This window comes from Acromyrmex echinatior, chromosome 7 (genome assembly GCF_024713525.1).
Source record: "Acromyrmex echinatior isolate Ae372 chromosome 7, ASM2471352v2, whole genome shotgun sequence".
Taxonomy (NCBI): domain Eukaryota; kingdom Metazoa; phylum Arthropoda; class Insecta; order Hymenoptera; family Formicidae; genus Acromyrmex; species Acromyrmex echinatior.
The window spans coordinates 11,079,155-11,098,085 of NC_141858.1; the positions used below are offsets into that span (position 1 = coordinate 11,079,155).

Here is an 18,931-nt window from a genome sequence, read left to right on the forward strand (position 1 = left end):
AGTTGGTAAAGTAATCAGTCTTCTCATGAAAAGAACGGACATTTTTTTATACATAATAAAAAGTGATGATCATTTTTCATTGTTTGAATGCTAACATCACATTATACATTCTACTAATAAATCAAATTTTGAACGCGGTCGCGCTCGCGTTTATGTAAACAAGTTGAGACGCCTTTAAAATCCTAAAGCTGTATCCGCCGGTACACCGAAATGTTCCCCTTTTCGCACGAGGACAGGACCAATGTCCTCAACAGTTAGGGAGACGGGAGCGGCATGAATGGGCAGATCCAGAGAGTACGAAATGCGCGCGCCTTCGAAAATCAAAATCAATGTAGTCCGCCGTCGTTCGCACCGTTCCCGCTCGCTCGCTCGCTCGTTCGCTCGCCCGCTCGCTTGCTTCCTCGCGGATTGCCCACGCCCTTAGTGCGCCTCGCGGTGCCAACGCGAATGTTATCGGAGTACAGCGCCGTTTGTCGTTTCCCTCTCTCTATTTCTCATGCGTTTCCTATCTCCGTTGCTCGTAACTGCACAAGCGCATATCGGGATGCATATATACACGTACACCAACTTGTTGTCCCTCTTTTTCCGAGTCTCCCCCCCTCTTATATTTCTAATCTTGCTCTTTCCCTCTTTCCAGCTTCTCTTCCAAACAACCTTTTCCTCGTTCTTCCAGTCACTTCTCTCTTCGCTTTCTCTCTTCCCCGTCTCGATCTTTTCTTCCTCACTCGCACCCCTTGACCAAGTCAGTCGAATAAATTGAGAGAGGGGGGGGGAGGGAAAAGCGGGGGTTAAATTACCTCCCTCGTCGGAGAAGCGCTCTCTCTACCACAAGCATCACCACCACTATCATCACCACTACCATCACAGTCAGTCTTTATTCCGATCCCGCGCCAGCACCATCGGCTAGCTCGCGACTTACGCGTGGAGCATCCCTCCGTGTTGAACGCTCCTCTTACGCGCGCCCTCTCTCTCTCTCTCTCTCTCTCCCTCCTCTTTCACCCTTCTCATCTCACCCCACAAACGAAATCTCTCTCACTCGACCACATCCTCGCGTTCGCCTATCCGTCTCGCCACCCCTATCCGACTCTCCTCTTTCTCTATCTCGTTCGTAGCAAATAGCACACTTTTGGTCGCGGGTACGCGCGCGTTGCGTCCCGCCCCGAGCGATGTCGGGACCGCATTAAACCATGCATGTAACCGATCACGCGTCCGTCAGTCGGTCGGCGACAGTCTAACGGAGGCCCCACGCGCACTGCGACATCGTCGCACCGACGACGACGTCGCCGTCGATCGCACGAGTCTCGTAACGCGCGCTAGGAAGCGACAATCGCAGTAGAGCCGAGTATACCGATTGGAAGGAGAGGAAGGTAACAGCAGGAAGCACCGTCGTCCTCGTCGTCGTCGTCGGCGTGATGACCACGGTCCCGGGCCGGTGCTCGTCCTCGCACCCCGTCGTACCCCGTCGTCGGTGATACGAGGGTACGTCGCGCGCGCGCCGATTTCATCACACGACAGACATGTGAGTGCGAGAGCGCCTTCTCTCACCCCCGCCCTCCACCGCCTACCTTTTCACCCTCTCTCGCCCTCGCCCTCATCAATTCCGTGCGCACCCTCCGGCCGAGACGCACGGCGGAGAAGCGCAGCTTGTCGCCGACTCTCGCAACGCGCGCGACTCGCGGGAGAGAAGGATCTCCGTTGACGATCGCCACGACCGCGTCGACGAGGGGTGGTCGCTCGCTCGCTTGTTCTCGGGAGGGAGGATCGAGTCTTCTGTCTCTCACCTCGTCTCGCCTCGCCTCGCCTCGCCTCGCCTCGTCTCGCATCGCATCGCATCTCATCGCCTCGCCTCGCCTCGTTCGCGCATCGCAGCAGCCTCCACCGCCTCGCGCCAGGAATACCGAAGAGGATGCGTGACGCACTCGACACGGGCGAGTATAGTTCGGGGGTGTAGAAGGTGGCAGTTTTCTTTTTCAGTTTTCTTTCCTTTTCCTTTTTCCCGTGTCTATACGTTCTACCGTTTTTCTATCTCACCCATTCGCATCTGTGTGTTGGTCCCATCGTGCTATCGCGTCGATTATCGGCCGGCATCGCCGGAATATCTCTCGCGGAGAACTCGAGAAGATCGACGGTCCTCTACTCCTCTCTCTGGCGTTGGGCGGGTACGGCGTAACGAGCACGCCGCCGGACGAGCCACCCTACTTTTCCTCGGGGTGGTTTACTTTCTCGGGACTACCCTGGCTAGTCGCGCCGCGTCTCTCGCTCCACTCGCCTCGGCCCTCGTGAAGAATCCTAAATAACGCGATTACGGGCGGCCGCCCCCGTGTCCTCGGGTGAACTCAATTCGGAGCGTGTCACGGGGGTGAGTCAGAGAGGGATGATTTTGTACCAGTGCTGAGCCGCGTTCGAGAATTTCTCCTGGGACGGAGAGTGTTTTTCGTAGCAGTGCTTTCAACGTCCCTTAGGTGTGCCGCGCGAGATTCGCGCGGCGTAAAGTGGACCTTTCTGCGAAATCCCACTCGTTCCGATTTCGTGAACGGACTTCGATCGCGAAATCGTCCGTCGATTCGCAGTAACTTAAAGGGATACGCGGTTATTTCTGTACGGTAATTTTTTCTATCTCCCACAACGGATATTTCGCCGTTCGAAACGAGGAAAGAAACGTTGACCCAGAGTAAGATTTCGCTAATAATCATTCATTCATGTATAACGCCTCGCGCATAAGTAACGTATCTTTACATTCATGAATCTTTTAGTATGCGTTTTAAAGAGAATCGATAGATTACATACAATCAAATATAAAATCGCGAACGACGCGTGCTTTACAACCGCCTGCGCTTGCTTGAACTTGTTTTAATCAATTCCAACTTTGCTATGAACTCGCAACTAAGTTTCCGTCACGATATCCGTTCGTATAATCCTAGCTTAATTTATTTCAAATTGAAAGAAAAAAAAAGAGAGAGAGAAAGAAGAGCTTAAGAGAGGTCTTCTCGCTAATCTATTACACAATCGACGATACGAATATCGAAATTCAGGACCGCAGATGCACGAAGCCGCGATTGTTTATCTATAAAAATGCACGCGGAGATTTTCCGCGTTATGGACGGCGGGCACGGTACGTGAGAGTTTTTCAGTATGCTGGGCATTCGAAAACAAAACTGATAATAGACGAAGGAGCTTCTCGTTTTCCATTAAGATAACGTGCGTTCGATCACTATTTTTCTATGGCTATTCGCATGTGCGTGTTACACGTATTTTAGTTCGCGGATTTGTGCACGCGACGTGGGGAGGGGCATTTATGTACATAATTTGAGCTAATAAACAGATAATTTTATTAGCAATCTCTCTCTCTCTCTCTCTCTCTTCTTTAATTTCTTTACTTTAATTTCATAATTATTCTCACGCTGTTAGATCCATTCTTTTGCATCTCTTGTTGCATTAATGTTTTAACGTTTGAGAGAATGCTATCTTGGAGCGCGTGTAAATAAAGCTATCTTGCTTTTTCTATAACCGAGAATATTTGAAATTAATTGCTGCAACACATATTACATTTCATTGCTAATTACGTGAATGGCACTCATATTTTCTTGAGAATTATGAAGCACTTCCAGCCAGCGATTTTATTTTCAATTTCTGTTGTATTTGCATTTATCATGTTTGTAAATAGTGTAAAACGAGGAACGAGATTAAAGCCTTATTTTTAAATGTTGATTTGAATGGTTTAAGCGTCAAAAAACGCAGATACGATTTAAATACAGACATTGTGACAGATAATGATAGTAACTTATCAACAGTTTTCGATCTCATCGCGATATTGAATATATTATAAATAGAATCAATTGTTATTCATAATACAGCCAAGAAGATAATTGTTTCTCAAGAAAAGTATTTGTCTATTAAATCCAGTAGATTTTTTATTAAATCCAGTAGCTTTTTTGCTAAAAGAATTGCGCAGCAGCGTTATAATGATAACGAAATTTACGTTAAGAGTTACAAAATAGGCCTGCAGTATTTATCTTCTTGTGGGCGGAGACGCGCTTCCGTTTGCAATTCGCGACTTGCGATACACAACTTGTGATTGGTACCGACGATACACTTCCGGTTTTACGTAAGATTATTATAGCACTCTTATCGTTCGACCGTACATGTCGTCGCTGTTATGTCACCTCCGCCTCGAGTCGCGAACGAACCTCTGATTTTATCGGCGCTTTTGATGCTTCGATAGCAACGAAGTATCATATTCCGATTCCTGAGATACCAAGTACTTTGATGTTAGAAAAAGACGATAATTGTACGTTTATTTATTACACTAATCGTCTGCTTTCATTTCTCTCGATTTATCGAAAATTTTTTCCTCATTTTCAAAAAATTATTTAGATACAATCACTATTGTTAATAATATCCATACTTTTCAATTTTATCATGATATCGAATGTGATAAATAGAATTGTTATACTTAATATGTCAAAGGAGACGATTATTTCTCAAGAAGAGCATTCGCAATTAAATTTCCTCATTATTTCCTTATTATTATATAAAATATGTCATTATTGTGAGAATATGTGTCAAATATGTGTGAGAAAATAAATTAAATTGAAATTTAATGAAGTCGGGAATCGTAAGATCGAATCGGGCGGACGTAACATTTCGTACGATGTCAAACTGCAATTGCAGTTCCGGTCGCATCACACGAGAACTTTGAATTCCCCCGACTCCACCTCGCATTAGGTTCGTTCTTTCCAGCTGTACTTTATTAGACTCTCCACAGCTCTAAGTGAAACGGCGTGTTGTAGTTCACGCTTGGCGAAGAAAAACGAGATGGGAGAAAAAAATGAGAAAGAGAGAAGAGAAGTGTGGACAAGTGCGAAAAGTGGCAGCTGAAGAGAGAACGAACCTATTACAATCCACGATAACAATCTGTCGCCTGTCCCACCTTTCAGCTGAACATGACAGTTTCCAACGATAATGATAATGTCCGCTATGGCATTTTCGCCTTATCGAAAAGCAGAATATTTCGTTAACTTCAAATTTTCCCTTCGCCTGCGCACGATGTAATCTGCGATAAGAGCTTCGCGAAAAATGATACCCATTTTATACGCCATGAAAGCCACGCGTATAATTTCGTATTTGGACACGGAAAGAATGATCTTGCTATCTAACAATTTAGTTAGATACAGTTCTGAAGATAATTTTGTTGGATCATTAAAGCAATTATATAGGAAATTCAAGCATAATAAACTAATGTTGCAAAAGAATTGTGTTTTCTAGTAACTTAAATGTGTGTTAACTTTGATATTATTTAGATACTATTAGACATTAGGATTTATATTATTAGGTGTTGGAATTAATTCGTAGCGTTTTTAATGAAAGAATGTTATGTATTTCACATGAGCATTAAAAAATACATTAATGAAAGTACTTCCCATCACTTGTAAAACGCTACGAATTAATTCCAACACCTAATATTATTTGTTGTTATATTATTATTTTGACGATTCAACGAAATTATTTACAAATTTGTATCCAGCTAAATTTTTGGACACTTCAACAAAAACTATTCTTTCTATGGAAGAGATCCGATCGCAGGGTCTATGACATTCCGAGCTATCTATGTTGACACTAGTTTAAGCATCGACAGGCAAACGAGAAAACGAGACTACGCGAATTTCAATCGAGCGGCGAATTGCTCGCTGGTGTATATCCATTAGAAAATAGAAACAGAAGAGTCGTTGGTCCCCCGTGGTATCCTAAAGGAACGAGTGATGTTACGACTTTGATCTATCTCAAATTCTGCATCTCAAATTCTTCCTCTTTGACGTAAAGAAGAAGATCTCGGTGCGAATGCTATAAAGGGTGTACAAAAACTCGCGCGTTTTCTCGAGCAGTAGCGGATTCTCAAAAGCTTTGGGAAGCTGATCGTTGATCCGTTTTCAGTGAGAACTCGTCCGAAGATTTACGATTAGACGAACCTTATTCCACTTGCTTCCGTCGTCATCAACTCTTTTCTCCTTTCGGTTCCATTTTTACAACCGCAAAATGTAGGTACTTCTTGACGTACAGCGTTCTTGTTTTTTCCATCACAAAAGTATAAATGCCAATCGGAATCAACATTAGGTATTCGTGTGCGAATTTAAATTCTTCGTTAAATAATAATTAGACATTTATATTAATTAGACGTTTCGACCTCTCACTTTAAGAAATTTACCAATTATATCTTAACATGATTTGCTCTAATTTAACGTATTTGACTGCGACATTCTCTTTAATCTCCACATAATAATTTCGGTCATATTTTCGTTTTTTTTTTTTTTAATTATTGAGGATGATTCAAAAGCGAGGGATCGAAACGTCAAATTAATTTGTTATTTAAAGAAATTTGAATTCGTAAACTGACATTTGTATTTTTCTGATTTACATTCTCTGAAGTTTTTTATTATTCTTATTTTATTTATTTAATTCGTTTGAAATTTTTCCCTTTGCTTCTAGTTCCTTCTTTTTTCGGCTTCACGTTATCGGGTTAAGCTCTTTAAGATTTTACTAAAGAAAGTTCAACTCGAAATTCGCGAAGCAAAGCGGATCCGGCAGATGGGGTGGGACCCCGACGGGACTTCTGATGCACCGTGTATATGTATATCGCTGAGAAATACCTGCTTGGCCGACTATGTGTTATACCTTTACCGAATTAGGTTGTACATACATCTACCGTTTTCTCTTAAGAGACATCCCCGACCTAGCCGTACAGCTATCGTCGATATATAGTCCTCCTCATCGTCAGGTATGGCGCGCGTTAGAAGTAATTCGATCGACATGTCCCATTTATGTCTACTAGCGGGCAAAATGTAATAAAAGCCGCAGCGCGGTAATAGCGAGTGCCACCTGTTTCACCCTGGGAAACGGAGAGGCGTGCACGACAATTGATACACGAGATTGATTCCTTTTTCCCTAATCGGGAAACCCTTTTTGCCTCATTCTGTCCTTAATCCGCCAGTAAACGGCGGTGACTTGGGCGGAGGTGGGATATCGAGGAGGGACATCTTCGACCGCGTGCAACCGCGCGATTATGCAAACGTCTCCACCCGATTTATCCCGTATTTGCCCAATTTAAAATGTGATCGATATGGTCGATTATACGTTAAAGCAGTTAATATTTATCGATCGAATTGAAAGAGGAGTCCTCTCTTTTTTTTTTCTCGACGCGAATAAAAATATTGTATCGTCCTAATAAAAGTTTGGGGATCGATTGTGTATCTTGAAACGAGGTGAAAATAACAAAAGTGAGCGTTTACTAGGTGTTGATCAATGAAATTATAAATATTCAAATGGATTTGCTCACTTTTATCATTTTTACTCCATTTCAAGATATACAATCGGCACTTTAGACACGAAATATTTTTTGATTGGTCCGCCATGTTTTAACAGCTCCTGAGAGAGAGAAAAAGAGGTAAGAAAAAGATAGAAAGAAAAGAGAAAGAAATAGTAAATATATGTCTTTTTCTCTTACGTGATTTTATCAAAATTAGAAGTCCTACTCCTCCCTTGAAAAAAAGTGTTTGGTATTTTTATGACTATATAATATTGTATATAATTATAAAACAATTATGGTTAGGAGTTCCATTTTTACCCAAGCAAGACAACAAATCATTGTGATATCAAAATGATATCAAAATGATTATTAAAAGTCATTTTTTAATTATTTCCGATTCATTTTAATGTCATTTTGACTTTATTGTGACTTGTTGTTCTGCTTGAATATGATTATTACTGCTACAATGATAATAACAATAACCATATATGATAATTTTCCTAGAAAGCAAGAAATATTTTGGAACATTTCAGTAAGGTTGTTGCTACAATGTTAATAAAATATTTCAAAATGTTCTTGCTTATTAAGTTCTCAAATATGAGGAGAGAGAGAGAGAGAAAGATTACACTATAAGTAATACTTTCAATTATTAATATAGTAAAATATAGTAGAATATCAAGATATAAATGGTAAATAAAATAAAAATAATTGTTATTCAGCAAATGCAATCGCAATTATAGTGAATATAATTGTTTTCTCAAAAACTCATTCTACAAGCGAAATTATAAATGGTTGTAGTTGTAAATTGGTCGAATATTATTTCTCCCTCAATTCGACTGTGATTGATCAATTCTACAACTACATTTTACGCAATTGTAGAATGGACTTTATTATTTATATAGCAATAACAACTAAAAAATGTGTTAAGAAAAAACTAAAGGTTTCCAAGCAGTGTGTGACTATTATTAATAAGACAATCGACTATTTATATTCGCATCATTAAAACAACTGTAAATACATAATTATCCTCAAAAAACGACTATAAGTTACAGTTAAAGTATGATAATTGTAGTTCTTTTCTCTCAGTGTACAAAACGCGGTTCGTGTCTACACTCTTAAAGGATCTCTAAAAAGTACAAGCCGCGGCTGTTCGCGAGTTTTATCATTCCTAACAGCACGTTTCACTTCGCGCGCTCTCCAGCACGTGAAGAGGGAGACAAATGTTTAACGTCCGAGAAGCAACGCTTTATTATTACGTTCCTCGGTAACCTTTTCGAGCGAGAAACAAAGAAGTGTTCTTCATTAATGAAATATCAAAGGTTATTAACGGCGGTGTCTCGATACGCCACGCGACACTCGATGGACTTCGATTTTCAAAACGCGGTTTTCGCGCGCGGGCGCCTCGTTCGAGAGAAGGGATTTTTTTTACAATGGGGTTGCACGCTGATCCGGAGGTCGGTTGACGTTAACGGCGACCGTGCACGTACGGGCCCGTAAAAATATGCACGGCGCAATTTATGCGCGCGTTTACGCGCGTGCAAGGGAAGAATGTACGTATGTGAGTGTATATATATATATATATATATATTTTTTTTTTTTTCATCGGCAAAAAGAGCAGCGTATCGGAAAATTTATTTATAGTTCAACTGTATAGCCGCCGGGGTGGCCGCAACGGCCGCCGGCTGTAACGCCTCGTAATAAGCAGAGAGATGCATATAAGTGGATCACGACCTTCTGCTATTTTTTTTCCATTTAGTCATTAATACGTTTTACGCGCGTTCGCCCCTCTCAGACGCATTTATATTATTAATTTACGCGCGAGACGCGCGACGATCCAAAAACGCTTTTTCGGACGTGGATACCGAAGAGCGGTCCCGCAAAGCCGATCAACGAGATTGACTTTTCGTTAATGCCGCGACTTAGACTTAGCCGCGATCAATCTCGGATCACGTATCCCGATATATACTCCCGTAATAAAAGAAGCGGCGCAGGTCGACCGAAATCGATAGCCGATAAAAGTGTTTACATTATTACACGCGGCTGAAACATTATTTTTATATTTTCCGCAAGCCGGTGAATTTACAGATCCTTGTTAGGATAAATAATCTTTGCTGAACGCAATCGCGATCGTTTCGATGGAATGCGAAATGTCGCTGATGCGAAAAATCGCGTTTATTTTTCCATATGATTCTTCCATTATTATGTTCTCTCTTTACATTTTTCCCGCGGGTCTTATAGAGACATATACATTTATTTTCATAATTGCATGTTTTGATTTCCATCGACAAATGATGATTCACAAAATTATTCAGAAAATTGTGTTGAAAATTAAAGAAAAATATCTTTTTCATGCATTATTTTAGAATACGCAAGTCATACATTTATCTTTATGCTACATTTATCTTATTTCTCTCTCTTTCTCTTTCTCTCTCTCTCTCTCTCTCTCTCTCTCTCTTTCTCTTCTTATTATATCAAGAGGAGAAATTTACAGAATCTTTATGGAAAGAACGATTTTGCTAAACTATCTAAAAATTTAATAGGTAGATACAGACTTGAGAATAAATTTTGTTAGACTATCAAAATAATTATATAAAATACTGAAATATGATGAGCAATTCTGTAAAAAATTTTGATATTTTAGTAATTAGTTGGAGCGTCCTACATAATTATTTTCAATCTAATTAAGTAAGAGAAATTCTACTTTCAGTCAAAGTGAATCTTAATACTTAAATGTTTTAGTGCGAATGTAATATACGTATCTCTAATTCTGCAAACCGCGCGTCGAAATCTTTCTCAGTCTTGAAACATAATTGTGAACAAAACTAGGGTAGTAATATTACATATTAAATTTAATAATAATATAATATTGATGTTAATAAGCATTTTATAAGAATATTAACAATTTCGTGTTAATAACAATTTAAAAAAAACTGCGAATAATTTTTTACTACGGAAAATATTACATAAAATTGATTATACAATTATTATACAATTATTTTAATAACCTAACAACATTTATTTTCAGATCCATATCTAGCAAAATTTTTAAATACTTTAGCAAAACTATTCTTTTCGTGTTCAGGATGTTGAAAAATTTGAAAAATAGCTAGATTAATTTTTATCGCGAGAAATATTAAAAATATAATAAAAATCTTAAAAACTGCGATTAATTTCTGTCACGGAAAATATTACATAATGGAAGCATTACATAAAAATTTATTATATAACTATTTTTATAATCAAAGACAAAATTTATTTTTAAATCTGTATATCGAGGAAAAATTTTTAATACTAGAACAAAACCGTTCCTTCCATTGCACGTTCAGGATCAAGCTCGGTCGGTTTCGCGCGAACAAATGTACATTTATTTATTTCAGTACGAGAGAATCCGTGATATTTCGCGGGCGTGGGAAGTCGAAGGACTTCGATCCGATCGCGCGATACGGCGAACATTGTGCATTACGTATTATTAGACACGCATCCTGGCAGCGAATAATCGCGCTCGCGCCCGCGCGGCCTACCGCCTGTCCACTTAACAGAGAACATCGCGGACAGTGACGCAAGCGATTTTAATACTCGTCATCCGCCGGTCTGTATAGGTCTGTATAGGTGCGCGAAGTAGATCTCTTTTAAAAGATCGCTCGCATTGTTCGCGATGAATGCGCACACGCGCGACACGCAGTTATCTGCACGCTGCAACCCGTACCTGTCACTGGCGTTATTTTAAACGGCATTACGGACTCTCTCCACGTAATGCCACGGGTGCGATAAGTGCCTGAGAGAGAGAGAGAGAGAGAGCTTCGATTCGCGAAAATGTGTCTCTGCCAATTATCGTGGCGTTTTTAATTATCTTTACGGTACACGTAATCTCGTAGACGCCAAAACTATTGCGAACTAAATTTCTTCAGAATTTAAGTTCCTATGACACGAGTATATAGGTACCCTCTCTTTCTGAAAGTGTCCTACGCTTTTCTCCACCTCTAAATTGTGAAATGACGTCGGTTGTTCTTATAATATTCCGAGAGACTATCCCGAGAGATTCAACTCGGTAAATCATACTAAATCATTTCGACCTGCGATTTCGCTTGATCCTCCACGTTGCTCTAAAACTCCAATCCTTAGTTTAGAATCCTCAGTCCCGAGGCGACTGGGGTGGCTTCGTTAACGTTGCACCGAAATCGAACACGGAAAACTGACTCGATACGTGACATCCAAATCGCTTGGGCGTATTAACAAACTAATTAAGGACAGTGTTCGTTGTACGGAGATAACGCCGTTAACGAGACCACCTGTCTCTATGCATTTCTATATTTATTTATGGAGCAGGTCGCGTGACGGTGTAGGGTCAGTGCAGCCACCGAGCGTTTCTCGTCGTCGTTATAGCGTCTATTCTCTAGTAGATCGGATACACTGCGAGGTGGTGTATGGCCATAGTTACACTATTGTGACATGTTATCCGTCCTATATGAACCAATGCGAGCACGACGGCGGGAATCGAGGTTTACCGCTTGAGCGCATAGCCGTTTTTATATATCCGCGAACGCGCGGCAAAATCGGATACGCCTTTTGCTAGCGGAAGAAATCACGCGTGCTGGTTGGATTAGATTATCCGTGTTAATCCCTAGTGTTCAATACCGGATATACCTTCTCTCGAATTGTGATAACATTGCGTTTGCTTCTGGGCACGTATTAGGTGTTGGAATTAATTCGTAGCGTTTTTTAATGAAAGAATGTTATTTATTTCACATGAGCATTAAAAAATACATTAATGAAAGTACTTCCCATCACTTGTAAAACGCTACGAATTAATTCCAACACCTAATATTATGAACTGTTCAGATTCCGACTAGAATTGTTTTATTTTCTTTAGAGAGTACAATAGAAATCTATCCCGAGAGAATAATTTTTCATATATTTGTGACTATAATTACGCGTTATCATGATATAAATATTGTACGTATAATTAGCAATCAAAAATGATTAGAATTATTGCCGTATAAAAATGTTTCTTGCCAATAAATTATTCACAGTTTTTAATATTTTTGTTAATATCAAATTATTAATATTCACATAAAATGCTTATTAATTATTAAATTACTTGTCAATTTAATATGCGATATTACACTTCTAGTTCTTTTCAAAACTGACAAAATTTTAGCGCGAAGTTTGTATAATTGAATATATATTTAAATTCACACCAAAATATTTAAATTCACACTAAAATATTTAGACACTAAGATGATCTGAAAATAGAATTTGTCTTGCTTAATTAGATTTATTCTTATCGATCCAATTTCGTATTAAAATTACCGTAAAAACGGTTGCTAATGTAACTATAGTCATTTTGGAGAGAATTATATTTTTATCATGATTGTCTCCACAAATGACTAGAAATTGCAGTTAAATTATAATAATTGAAACTATTTTTGTGGTAATAATAATAATAATTATAGTCATTTCCGGTTGCTAATTACGCACATATATATACATATATTTGTTGATAGAACTATTCATATATAATCATTATTAACATTTTAACAGTAATAACCATAATTATATAGTAACATAATTATAATCACAAATACCAAAAATGTTTACCTCAGAGAATAATTGAAATGAAACAATTCTGATCGAAATCTATTCCACATAATCTCATAAAACGTGCCCAGAAAGCGATGTCGGTATTTCTGAAAATCATGAAATCCTTCTTGCGTTATTCTATATGATTCGTAACCAGGTTACACGATCCTTCTTTTTATGGTGAAGAAATCGGGTTAAGATGACGCGGCTAGATTTCTCGTAAAGAAAAAAGAAACCGCGGAGTTCATAGTGCGTAAAGTAGCGATAACGCCGTAATGCTACCACCGACCTCTTGGCAACCATCCACTGCGATTTAAACGCCTTCGTCCCGGGACCACCTTTAACGCTCTGTTGCGCTTTAGTAGTCAAACTAAACATCTTGCAGCGTATAATTTTTGTCTATTGCACATACAACATTAACAGTACATTTAAGAATACACTTGCACTAAAAAAAAAGATTGGCAGCTAATTAAAAATGCTATGCCATATTTTACCATCTAATTTGCTGCAGCAGCCAATGTTTTTTTTCAGTGTAGGCTTCTGAAAATATTATAATTCACCGTACATACTTAGACTTGGTCCCACAAATATAAGATCAACTTTGATCTCAGGTTAACTTATTTATCTTTTTCTATTTGTCTTCTTATATTTCCAACTCTCTAAATTTTTTTGATAAGACTCTCATTCCAAAAAAGTGAAATCTCACTTTGAAAGAGAAAATACTGCCTCTGTTGTTCAAGAGTGACAGTATTTTTACTCTTTAAAATGAGATTTTACTCAAAAGAATTTCGAGAGAAGAATTAAAAGAAGATAGATAGTAAATTAAACTGAGATTAAATTAATCGCAGATTAAAATTAATCTTACATCTGTGTAACCGAATCTTATTTGATCATGTCGTACGAACGATATAAAAGATAAAATGACTGATAAAATGGAAAGAAATGTAACATTAAATGTTAAAGATATCATTATTAAGAAATTTGATTCGCCGAGCTATTTTATACGTTCCGCGTATAATGAAATGAGGCTACCTAGAGGGATGAACAATTCAATGCCATCGTTAGACGGCGTAAGGTAAAAATTACAAGCCCGCATCGATTTTCGAACGACGTCCCGTCACTCGCTTCCGATTATCTCGAGGCGGACGCGAACGCCGTTCGACCTTCGCAAACGTTACGAGAAGCTCGATACTGAAGTTCGCGCCTACTCGTCGTACGAGAAACACTGTCCGCGGAAACGTTAATACCAACGAATAACAAACGGCGAAGTACGTGCGCTTTTATTCTCGCGGTAAATGTCGACCGGCATAAAACGCCATTGATTCAGCCAAGTAATATCGTTGATTTCTCGACAGTTCTCCGTTCGCGTGTAAAGAGAAACTAATTTTGGGTTTCGCGCGAACACTGGATGAATCTGAAGATTAAAAGGAGAAGGCGTGTATTATTTAAACTTCGGGACAGACGAGAACTTATTTATATGTCGCACGATTGTAATATTGTACCAGACAGTTACGGAATATAGATGATAATGTAAGAGTCCTTTTAAATATTTTCCAGACAATTGTCTGGAATTTCAAATGCGAATTATTCAATTTTCAGAGAGGTAGGCTGTTAAGATGACCAATCATCTCAAATTAGGAGAGACAGTCCTAAAACGTATTCGAAAATTTTTGTCCCCAATTGGACATGATTATGAATTGTCCCTCTTTTCAATATGAAAATAATAAGTATAATTTTTGTGAAGTATAATTTTTAACATGCGAAGAATCTTATAATATTTTATTTAAACTCCAAATATTAACATACAATAACATAAAATACATTCGATAGAAAAGTACAATTTAAAAAATAAAATATCATCTTGTAACTTGATGTAACTTTTGTTATGATCTCACATGATGTTACGTAAATTAAATATTAATTATTTACAAGTATAATAACAGAATATTGTTCATGTATTTTATTAATAATTACAAAAAAGTTTATCTATTAAAATTTAATTATAATAGTTAATATTGAATTTAAAAAAAAAATGTCCCTCTGTCTCTTCTCAAGAAGTTGATCCACCTTAACGTTAAATTCTATCCGCTATCCAGTATTCGCGATAGACCTAAAGTATATATTCTTGCACGATATTGTCGCAAAAAGATTTAAATATCGCTGGCATTTCTATAATTACAGGCGTCGAGCATGCCATGCGCACTTAACAGGGAGGTAATCGCGTTGCACACCTGGCGCAACATGCATCCTTCCACGCCCTTGCCGCAGCAGCAGTTCGACCGCCTCGCCAGGGATATCGAACTGGCCGCATTCGATGAGGAATCTGTCGCAATTATGGCAGTTATCGAGTACGTTACTTCCTTCGAGTATGTCCTCTACCCCAGTGTTTCCCACGCGGTAAAGACAAGACGAAATTTTTTGGCGAAATTCTTTCGAAGAAATCCTTCAATCGGGAAGGCCGTGGGTCTCTTCGGCGGAGAATCAGGAGGCGGAAAATTCTGAAGAATTTTTGAATCTCTTTTAATTGGTAGTTAAACTTTAATTCCACAACAACAAAACTGATTTATTACAGCAAAATCCACCTGAAATTGAATTAAGACTAAACTTTGCTTACTGATTCTCATCTCCGGAGATTAATTTGCTTTAACCTTCCCGATACGTAAAACTAGTGATGTTTCAATATTCTTGAAAATGAAGCAGAATTAATCGAATTTCGAATCGAGAATACATTTTAAGTCTTTGAACCTTTTTTTATACCTTTTTTTTTTATTCGATATAAGAACTCTTTGATCATCGAGCTATGAGAGAAAATTATTTATTAAACGCATTTTATTTGCCGTCTCTATTTCGTCTGCCTACAAATGTCAGTTAATTGTGCAAATTAACTGTCTTGGCACAGCTCTTTCGGATGCGCCGTTGCACAGGCGGATCTAATTCGTGACACGCAAAATTCCCTCCGAGTATATTAAGACCGCCACGGCGAAGCGGCGCGCGTTTAAATAGACAAGTCAGCAAGTGAAATACGTCCGTAATTGGACCGCCGCCGCATCCCCGCGAGTAGGCATCTTCGTGTTTTCGACGACGAGATGAGCGCACGAGAGGAACGCGATCGAATTGTGTGATTCTAGACGATAACAGGTTCGAAACTTCGGCTCGACATTTTCTGCGCAAGCTGCTTCGATGGTGTTACTTCCGTATTAAAACGCGCTTATTACAGCGAACCTCTCAGTACATGTCCGAAGTCGTGGCATAAGTTAATTTTGTCTTTTTGAATTTTTTAACGGAACAAGTAAATCTTGTTGACGGAGAAATGCAACGTCGGATCGGAAAGTTTCCTTAATGGAATTTTTATTCGTGTAACAGACGCGCGAGAGATTTTTCCATATTTTCTATCATGTCTTTTTCATATTTTCTATCATGTCGGAATTAAGATTCAGGAGATTACTGCGCGTTAGCGAAAAAAAAGGATCTAACTGATCATCGATAATCCATTCTCTCGCTTTCAAGTTCGATAAGTGGCGTATAGAAGCTGACACGCGGAAATCGCAGAGTAAACGCATTATAGTTTGTACTCCAAAAACGGAAGTGCGAACGCTTGATAAGTTTGAGATGCATTTCGAACACGTCCGGTTTGCTCGCTAATGATGAATAAGTAGCTCGTTAAGGAGATCTTCAAGTCGTCTGTTTTATCCATTATTTTTCAAATAAGTATTTTTCTAACTGCCCTTATATGAAGATTTAAAAATTCTTTCCATATACACATATATAATTGAGTAAACGATAACGTAGTCCAAATCAGTCGACTTTATGCCGAAAAGGAGTTGGAGAATTAATTTTTTTATCGATTTCTGGCGTCAATTCGTAACGATATTTTTTTAAATAAAAGTTTTGTACTTTTATATACGTATAAAACAATCTTAGTTTGGACTAGGATTGATCAAACATGAGTTGTTAGAATTAGACTTAGGTAGAGATCCTCAAGTAAGAGATTGAACACCATACGTTTGGTTCATCATATTTTTCAGAATCTTTAAGATAGAATGAGATATCCATGCATCTTATGATATCTTAAGTAAGTCTTGAAAAATATGATAGACCAATCAGAAGTGGTCTAAACGGTGTCCAATCTCTTAACGATATCTAGACTGAGGTATCTAATACGAAGGATTAATTAATTCGAAAATTTGCACATGCAATATCGATGTAATATGGTAAACGTTCCAGTGACCGGAAATGTATCTACACTGTTAATTCTATAGTGTCAAATTCGACTAATTTAAATCGCCACTGCGCTCCTGCTCAATAAATTTAACTATACAGTGTTAAATTCATTCATTACTTTAGTATAAAATAACAATACATTGAGTAAGAACACACACACACACACACAGAGTGACAAGTTAAAATTAGTTAAATTTAACAGTGTATTTTACGCAAAACTTTATTTATACCATTACTATCCTAAACATTTTTTTTAAATACATATAATATTATAATTTAATTGTAATCTTTAAATACATTATAATTATAATAATATTGTAATAAAAGAAACGTTTGAGATTAATAATAATAAATTTTGTGTAATTATCCGGACATACACTGTTAAATAGCTACATGTCCGATCACTGGGGCATTTACTTTAATGCGATGTGTTAGTGACACGTAAATCGTATATGTGTAAGTCCTCCTGAATCGGTAAAACAGACGATTTTAGGATCCCCTTAAAGATGAAGTGGCGGTCAAGAGAGAGGAGAGAAAAAGTGCAAAGTCTTTCGCGCGAATTGAGGGAAACAGAGTGGAAGCCCCGCGGCATTGGTTGCGCTTTTCGCGGTACGCTTGACAGTAGTCTCATGCCGTGCCGAAGTACGACAAAAGAACTTTCTCTCTCTTCTTTCTTCGTCTCGTTTTTTTCCTTTTTTTTTTTTTAATATGCCACTAGTGTCTCTAAAGCGCGATGACGAGGATTAAGGCAAGTCGTCTGTCGCGCGATACGAGTACTTGTGTCGAATGAATAGCTGTATCTCGGCAGTAGCAGGGAAGTTAATCTCGGTTATACAGATTTTAATAAAAGTCACGTATTAGTTTATACTTTAAATTCCCTTTTGTCATCGCACAGAAGTATTCATGAGGAAACGTTTCTGCATGTATCTCACAGTTATTGATATTTGCTTAGAAGCAAACGTCGAATGAAATATAAATATATCGGAGAACTATAATGTATCGAATATCTGTGAGAAAGTAAATATTGATTCCGATCATTGATATGACCCCATTAATGTTACTATGCTAATAATTTCTGATATAATTTTTCGGTATATTTGCTTTGTCTTTTCTCGTAGACTCAATGTCTCCACCGAGAGGAGCAAACGTGGGATGTAGTTGACACTACCTTCCACCTAGCGAGAGCACGACGACGGAGGCGGTGGACGAGGAAGAGGAGGAGGAGGAGGAGGAGGAGGAAGGGGGGGAGGAGGAGGAGGCGGCGGAGGAGGAGGAGGAGAAGGAGGGAGAGGGGGAGGAGGAGGAGGAAGAGGAGGAGGAAGACGAAGACGAGGAGAACGACGACGACGAGGAGAACGAGGAAGAGGAGGTGGTGGAGAAGGGAAGAGATCGCGACGGTAGCATCGGTGAAGGTGGTGCCGTTCGCCGAATCCCGGTGTACGGCGACGAGGGGTATCGGAAGCGTGCAGGCGTTCGCGCGTTCGCGCGTACGTGCGTGCGTGCGTACGTGCGTGCGTGCGTGCGGGCGGGCGTGCGTGCGCGCGCACGGCCGCGTGGGCGAACACGCTCTCCGTCAGCGTACCTGCCGCGCGCATGGTAAAAGAGTACGCGAGAGGTCGGGCGAGGGTGAGGCGGGCTACGTGGGACCGGCGGTGGTGCCCCGAGGATCGGGATTCGAGTCGTGAGCTCCAGGGATCCGTTCGCGAGAGGATCAAAGAACGCGCGATTGCCCGCGCGAACCGGAGGCACCCCGAGGATATAGATAAGGCACTGGGATTGTTGAGATTATCCGAATTAACGAAATAAAGAGAAAGAAAGAGAGAGAAGAAA

The 18,931-nt window shown here is 39.4% G+C and overlaps 1 long non-coding RNA gene across 2 annotated transcripts; it reads left to right on the forward strand.

The window, feature by feature from the left end:
- The first annotated feature begins 472 nt into the window (after nt 1-472).
- Nucleotides 473-18,931, forward strand: LOC147909181 (uncharacterized). Of its 2 annotated transcripts, none has more exons than XR_015545658.1 (3): nt 473-2,671; nt 15,062-15,228; nt 18,220-18,931. It is a non-coding gene; the product is annotated as an uncharacterized LOC147909181 (long non-coding RNA). The 2 variants fall into 2 exon arrangements; XR_015545659.1 differs by having other exon boundaries at nt 473-1,928.